This window comes from Colias philodice, chromosome 30 (assembly GCF_061535455.1).
Source record: "Colias philodice isolate Cphi_HAF_F1 chromosome 30, ilColPhil1 Martin Lab GWU primary, whole genome shotgun sequence".
Classification (NCBI taxonomy): Eukaryota; Metazoa; Arthropoda; class Insecta; order Lepidoptera; family Pieridae; genus Colias; species Colias philodice.
The window spans coordinates 2,286,078-2,295,172 of NC_143115.1; positions in this window are offsets into that span (position 1 = coordinate 2,286,078).

Genomic DNA, 9,095 nt, shown 5'->3' on the forward strand with positions numbered 1-9,095 from the left:
TATTAGGGCTGGTTAAGAAATTGTGCAAGAACAACTTTTTTGTACTTATATTTAAAATTCTGTAGTGTTTTACAATTTCTTATTGGTGGAGGCAAATTATTCCAGCACCTAGTAGCGCTGTATGTGAAGCTTCCCCTGAATGCCGCTGTGTAATTTCTGGGAACTGAGAGCTTATACATAGACGCCCGTGTTTTATATAACCGATTGCCGTCGTCCATCCACTTGAGTTTGTTATAGAGGTAGGCGGGAGCTTTTGTCAGGATCACGTTAAAAAGTAGGGAAGCGAGGTGCAGTCGCCGCCTACTCTCCATGTTTAAGATTTTATTGGACTTTAGGGTTGGTGTTATATGGGTCCGAGCGGGTATGTCCCAACAAAAACGAGCGCAGGCATTTTGTATACGCTGTATTGAGTTTTTAGTGCGTACCAGCAATCTAGGACCATACATCACATCGGCATAATTGAATTTTGAGAGCACGAGTGATTCGCAAAGCTTTATACGTAGATCTGTGTTCAAATGTGCTCTTATGTTATACAAAACTTTTAGGCGATAGAAGCAGTTTGCTATTAGTGAATTGATATATTTTTCGAATCTAAGTTGTTCGTCGAATATAACTCCTAAATTACGAGCCTCACGTACACGCTCGATGATAGTACCTTGGATGTTCAGTACTGGATTATGCTGCTCGACGCTTTTTACCTGTTTTGGTGTACCTAGAATCATGAATTTCGTTTTGTCAGCGTTTAGCAGCAAGGTATTATTTGCTGACCATGTAGAAATTCGATCTAGATCGCCATTTAGTTTAACTAAGCAGTCGTGTGTGTCATCGGGCTTGAAGGAGAGATACAGTTGTATATCATCAGCGTACGAGTGAAATTTACAAAACTGAATATTGTTAATAATGTCCGCGGTGTATAAAATAAATAATAGAGGGCCTAAAATTGAGCCTTGAGGAATACCTCGTTCGACAGACCTACACCGTGAAAACAACCCCTTGCCGTTTTCTCCCGTGATCATGACTGTTTGAGTTCTATTGTTTAGATAACTGTCGAACCATGAGACTGCGCTTTGTGTAAATCCGTAATAAGATAATTTGGCCAGCAATAGAGGTATGTTCAAGGTATCAAAGGCGCGCGAATAATCGAGATAAACAAGAATTGTGCCCATACCTCTATCCTGTGCTCTAATTATGTTATCCACTACATCCGTTAATGCTGTAGCAGTTCCGCGTTGTCGTCTAAAGCCCGATTGTAAGTCCGGTAACATTCGATTTGCCTCTAGGTATTCTACTACTTGTTTGTATACAATTTTTTCCAGTATCTTTGACATACACGGTAGAATACTGATTGGCCTTAAATCTTTATATGAATCAGGATGATCTTTTTTTGGAATCGGCTGCACTAGTGCATTCCGCCATAACGTAGGAAAAGCATTCGAGGATATTGAGGTGTTAATGATGTGTGTTATGATTTTTAAAGTAGATGGTGTAGTTAATTTTAGCATATCAAGCGAGATATCATCGCTGCCTACAGCTTGTGATGTTAGTTCTCGAATGGCTTTCCATACGGCTTGATCAGTCACTGGCTTTAAGGTAAGGACGGCATCTTTATTATATCGATGTGATTCATAATACGATATGTATGATGGTGGTGAGTGTCTAGGACCGGGAGTGTCAAGGAAATGCATATTAATGCAATTAGGATCACGCAAGTGAGGTGGTAAGAGCTGTTCTCTTTGCGGCTTTATCCGTATATGTTTTTTTAAGTGTTTCCAAAGGGCCTTAGGGTTTTTTGTGTTGGCATTAATAAAACTATCGAAATAAGCTTTTTTTTCCCGGTTGAGAGCGCCTTTGACGTAATTTCTGAGCTCGTTATAATAACGTATATGGGATCTTTGTTTGGTTAATTTCGCCCGAATTTGTGCATCATCCCTATCTTTCATAATTAATTTCATATTGTGCGTTATCCACGGATATTGTTCGGACTTAACCCTAAATGTTTTTTTCGGGGCGTGGATATCATACAAAGCTAGAATACTGGCAGTGAAGGTAGTAAGAGCTTCATCCACATTTTCCATTAAGAGAATTGCGTCCCAGTCAAAGGAGGTTAAAGATTGGTTGAAGTCAGTTAAATTAATATTTTTAAGAGAGCGCCTTGACATCCATTTAGGTTTAGGTTTTTCCTTTATAATATTTAAAGTACAAGTTATAAACGCATGGTTGCTCAGATCACTTATATAATCTACTTCTACCCGAGACACTGAGCAGTCTGAACATATTAAATCTAACAAGGTCTCATTTTCGCTTTTAAAATGTGTAGCCTTAGTCACATGTTGCTTCAAATTGGTAGTGGTTAAGAAATTGTTCAATTTTATAAAACTAGTACTTTTTTCGTTAAGTACATTTATATTAAAATCACCTACTAATATCATATAATCACTCCATACAAAGGAACTGATCGATTCTGTGAGGGCAGCGAAGAAGGTGTCCATATCTAGCCAGGGCGGCCTGTATGCGGTTCCAATTACGATTTTTTTACCACGAGAAATAAATTTGAGCCACATCTGTTCAACCGTGTATACCTCAGGATGTTTTAAAACATGTATCGTCAAACCGTCACGAACATAAAACCCTACTCCACCTCCTCGTGAGCGAACATCAGGCGGGCGTGGGCGGTGGCGCAGGCGGTAACCAGGCACCGCTGGCGCACGTCCCTCCTCGCCGGCGCGGAGCCAGGTCTCGTTTATGGCCATGATGTCTACAGCGTGGCGCATGATTGCAACTAGAAACTCGTCATGTTTATTTCCCAGCGATCCAGGGTTAAGAAAACCAATTTTTAGCTTGTTAACTATACCAAAGATAATAATAAAGATAAATAATTATAATATGAACCGTTGATATGTACTTTATAACTGTATGCGATGTTGTATATAGGAAAGATTTTTAAAATTCGATATATATTAATTGGTACATTGAATAATAGATGATAATAATAAAATGTGATATTTTCGGTTTTTATTACGTATATAATATATAATGTAGATAGATAATATTTTTTTTGCATTTGTGATGTAGTATATTTATTAGATTTATTTTTATAAAGTAAAAGTGTCAGTATATAGAATATTAATATATCATGCAAACCACCATTTACGCATACAAATTCCATTATTTTACACATTAGTTGTAAATCAAACAATATATTCCTTATTAACGTCGAACAAACAATATCAATGCTAAATTGTTCAGATACATTATATTTTAAAGATGACTTAAAGATTACTTTATACAAACTATATAATATTTTTCTTTTATTTTTATACGTATGATAAATGATAAATATGAAATAATTCAGTGATATTTTTAACAGATCGATTGACCGTTCCAGGTAGCATACGATTATCGAATTTACAAATGTACTTTTAGCAAATAAAATTAACAAACTGATTCGGAACCAAAAACCTTTTTCAGATCATCATCTGAATAAATACGGTAAGCCCTAGATTGTGGTTCTTTTCTAGCGTATATATACCCTCCACGGGTCCATACATATCTCCATTTTTTCGCACTACCCTCTTGACGCGCTAAGTAAAATAGCCTACGATTTATACTCGTTAGGCGTTCATTGATATAGAATCGGTGGGGCGCGCCGGCGATTCCAGTACCTGCGGTGTCAGTCGCCCGCCGCACGCGCGCAGCACGTAACATCTCGTCGCGCAGGTGTCTCCGCGTAAAACGTACAATCATCGCGCGCGCACGCACACGGTCTTGGGATTCATGCTGTGGTACACGCGTAGATCCGCTTCTCTCCGCGCTCACTATATCTCTTTCTTCCAAACTGATGCCTATTTTTTTAGCTAGCGAAATAATTATGTGTGTAGGATTTTCGCCATTGCTTTCGGGCAAACCCGTAATCTCCAGATCGTTAATAAAATTACGCTGCTCGGATTCATTCAAGCGTTTTTGTAGTAGGTTGATATTACTATTTAGTTCCTCTATTTGCTTATTTTGTGACTCCAATTTTAAGACTTTATCCTCGATAATATCAAGTCTACTAGTAAATTCTGAGACGATATTTGCCAACTTGGACATCTCGTTTCGAAAACCCGAAAGTTCTGTGCGTAATAATTTTATCTCGTCCGCCAAATTGGATTGCCCCGGCTGAAGGGAACCTGCATCCTCATAGACATCACCCGGGCTGTTATCGTTCATCGGCTTGTTTACTTTTTCAGGTTTGTTTTTACATACTTTACACAACCAACTTGGGCCAATTCGTGATTTAGGACTTACACAGGTTTTGTGATAAAGATCCTTGCATCTTGTGCACCTAGCGTCGTCTGTGGACGCAAATTTACCACATTTGCCACATTTGTTACTCATGATTGTAGTTTAATTAGTTGTAGGGGTTACTAGATTGGCTGTAGCTTCTTGCAGATGACTAATAGATGGCAGTATTTTGAGTGGTACAGCGAGGCAATGAATTTGCAATTTTTTGCTCGATAATATTGCTATTATTATAGTTTTTTTTTTATTTGTAAGATAAACACTTATCAATGGAAAGTCAAGAATACTTGCGTATATGGTAATAATAATCCTTTTGTGATTACTAAAATTGGAGATGTATTTCACGAACAGCTGACGGTCAGCTGTTTTTCTTAGACACTCATATACACTTATTATAGGTTGTATTTCACTTATCCACGATTGTCAACTGATAACTGCATGTAAGTTCACTGGAAATACTTATTTTAAGTGCTTTTTTATGCTTTAATTATATTTTTAATGATTTAAAGTACAAAGAAACGAACTGTCACTCCAAACGTCAACGGTCGTTCCTTCCATATCTTAATACAATTATAAAGGCGAAAGTTTGTATGGATGTATGGATGTATGGATGTATGGATGTTTGTTACTCTTTCACGTAAAAACTACTGAACCGATTACAATGAAATTTAGCACACATATAGAGGGTAACTTGGATTAACACAGGTTTTATCCCGGAAATCCCACGGGAACGGGAACTATGCGGGTTTTCCTTTGAAAATGCGGGCGAAGCCGCAGCCTGATTCCATAAGGGAGGCCCGTATCCCAGTAGTTAACATTTATGGGCTGATGATGACATGACGCGGTAAAATACCCTCAAACGTACCCCTCTGATGTGCGCTAAGTTCTATGTGACAAAGATCTGAATCCAGTCGTAAGAATTCGAGATGCTATCTAACTATTTCTTAAGAGAATTTCGCAGTACCTTATATAAAGAGAATGAACTGGAAATGCGCCAGATTTCTTTTCAATTTAAAATCTTATATGTAGTATATTTGAATTACTTAATTAAACATTTTCCTTGTAGTAATATGCAGGTGTATTAAATTACGCATTACAATATTGTTAAACTATAACATTACTTAGCTTTCTTGTGGTATTAATTAAAACTGTAAATTAGCTTTCCGCCCACGGCTTCGCCCGTGTACACAAAGGATATTATACTCATACGAGATTAGATGTTTGCTTGAGATTAAAAACATATTATGTCATTCTCTAGCCTCCTAACCATCTGACACAAAAAATATTACACTTTATAATATTATTTACAAAGTGACAATTTTGATTATCTATATTAATTATAATAATACTTAGTTTAAAAAAACTAAAAAACACGCTTTTTATAGAAACCGAACTAAAAAATGGAATAATTTTATCAAATTAGTGTATTGTCATCGGTCCTCAATAAATCTACAAAGTTTGAACGAAATCTGGCCGTTTAAAGTGGGTCAAAATCGTGCCCAAAGAAGTCGGTTACAAACAAACAAACATACAGGTGAAGCTAATATAAAGCGTGTAAAAATGAAACCCGTTTTCCTTGGTCACGGCATCACGCGTGAACGGGTGACCGATTTCGATAATTCTTTTTTTATTATATTCCTTGAAGTACGAGGATGGTTCTTATGTAGAGAAAACGTTAATATGTACCACGGGCGAAGCCGGGGACCACTAGTGACCACACGCGGATGAAACCGCGGCTAACAGATATAATTTATAAATAATAATTATTGGAATTATTAGTTAGAGGAACTGATAAAATTATTTCAACCTAAAATCTATGGAATTTTTACCAAAGTTATTTTCATCTCATATGCATTTTGTGCTTTTTATGTAAAGTGGCATAGAGATCTGCTTTTTGACAAAGCTAAATATTCATGGCATATTTTTTCTATGTAAAGTGTTACCCTATAAAATATCTAGGCTTTATTTACAAACCTTTTTTATATCACCTGCAAATGCGTTAGGGTTGGCCGATCTCCAATACGACCCATTTATTTTGGTTATACGCGGTTCTATTTAAATTTTTATTAAGGTTTTTCCTATTTTCCGTTAGAGCGAATATTGTTTGAGGTAGAATTTATTTTGCCGAACTTTTTGGTTACACAAATTTTATTGAAAAAGAGTTAAACAAATTGTTTGATTTGTGTTAAAGTTATAAGTTTATTTCAGTCGTATTAATAGAGATTGTTTAATATTTTATAGAAAGAGTTATTAACAAATACTTTCTAATATTATTTTAATAACAAAAGAAAACAGAATTAACAGGCCTAAAGCGCGTCACACACGGTGAAGATACTATAATATTTTATAAATCTTAAGATACTGTTATATTTTATATTACAGTATCTTAACGCATCCGGTATCAGCGTTCGGACCATCATTTTTAGGGTTCCGTAGCCAAAATGGCAAAAACGGAACCCTTATAGTTTCGTCATGTCCGTCTGTCCGTCTGTCCGTCTGTCCGTCTGTCACAGCCGATTTACTCGGAAACTATAAGTACTACAGTGATGAAATTTGATGGGAATATGTGTTGTATGAACCGCTACAAAAATATGACACTAAATAGTAAAAAAAAGAATTGGGGGTGGGGCCCCCCATACATGTAACTGAGGGATGAAATTTTTTTTTTCGATGTACATACCCGTGTGGGGTATCAATGGAAAGGTCTTTTAAAATGATATAAAGTTTTCTAAAAAACATTTTTCTTAAAGTGAACGGTTTTTGAGATATCAGCTCTCAAAGTCGTAAAAAGTATGTCCCCCCCCCTCTATTTTTATAACTACGGGGTGTAAAATTCTAAAAAAAATAGAGGTGATGCATGCTAATTAACTCTTTCAACGATTTTTGGTTTGATCAAAGTATCTCTTATAGTTTTTGAGATAGGTTGATTTAACTGTAATTTATTATATTTGCTGCTACGGAACCCTTTGTGCGCGAGCCCGACTCGCACTTGGCCGGTTTTTCTTTTTGTCATTGCGTACTAAGAACCCTGTAGAACCGCCATCCTGTTACAAATGACGCGAAATTTTGTGGGTCATTTGTAACAGGATGGCGGTTCTACAGGAGTCTTAGTACGCAATGACAAAAAGAAAAATGATGGTCCGAACGCTGATACCGGATGCGTTAAGATACTGTAATATAAAATATAACAGTATCTTAAGATAAAATATTATAGTATCTTCACCGTGTGTGACGCGCTTTAACGTTACATAATTGTACATATTATTGGGTATATACTATTAAACTATGGATAAGTTTGAAATGTTTGTTTTTTACTATTTAATTTTTACTATTTTGTTAAATATAATTCATACTAATTCATAGTAAATAGTAATGACAATAAGACCGCTTTTCGCTTGCTGTATATAGTATTTCCCTTACAACAATTTTATTGAAAATAAAACATATCAAAACTATAACATTGTTTTATTTTACAAGTAAACATTATACGTCACTAAAGTTATTTATTTTTTGTATTCCAATTCACAAGCGAAGCCAGGCAAAGCGACTAGTATACCAATAATGTTGTAATTCAATTCAATAACAATCAATACAGCATCCATTCCAACAATCGAAGGTTGTTTTCGTTGCCAAATGTCGTTATGGTGATATATTTCCGATTCAATGTCATATACCTTGAACTTGATTCTTTTTAGAATACCGTGGTTTGTATTTTAACACGAGCTGCTGAAATATTATACCTATATAATATAATCTATATATACATATACAGGGTGTCCCACTGTTGGTATACTAAGCTCAAAGGAGGTTATAGTTGTGCATACGCTGAGTACATAAAAAATACTTATTAAATTCCAGACGCAGTTTAAGATTATGTTTTCATAGACAAAATGCTCACATTAGCGAATCGGTATATGCCAGCTGCGCGAACTTAGAGAAGAAAACATGGATTTTCAAGAAAAATTTAGCAATTTTTTTTAATTTAATTTTGTTGTATAAGTATTTTTTACGTGATCAGTGTATGCAAGACTACAAGTTCTTTCGCGCTTAGTATACCAATAGTGGGACACCCTGTATATAAAAATGAAACCCGTTTTCCTTGGTCACGGCATCACGCGTGAACGGGTGAGCCGATTTCAATAATTCGTTTTTTATTATATTCCTCGAAGTACGAGGGTGGTTCTTATGTAGAGAAAACGTAAATATGTACCACGGGCGAAGCTGGGGCGGACCGCTAGTAATTAATAAATAATTAAAATTAACGAGGTAATGTCAGTATTAACTGGTTCGATTTTAAATATTGTTGTTGTATCGTTTGTAATATCTAGGTATACTATAATATTATAAAGCTGAAGAGTTTGTTTGAATGCGGTAATCTCAGGAACTACTGGTCCAATTTGAAAAATTCTTTCGGTGTTAGATAGCTCATTTATCGAGGAAGGCTGCTATATATCATCACGCTACGACTAACAGGAGTGGAGCCACGGGGGTGAAACCGCGCGGAGCAGCTAGTTGATAATAAATATTTTTTAATTTACTATTCAATACTGTATAGTAAATTTAGCAATTGAACCAAAAGACTTTTATTAAAACCATGTAAAGATATTATGTATCTATATACTAATATTATAAAGCTGAAGAGTTTGTTCGTTTGAACGCGCTAACCTCAGGGACTACTGGTCCGATTTGAAAAATTCTTTCGGTGTTAGATAGCTCATTTATCGAGAGAGGCTATAGGCTATAATATATCTTCACGCTAAGATCAACAGGAGCGGAGTCACGTGGGTGAAACCGCGGGGCTCAGCTAGCTAATG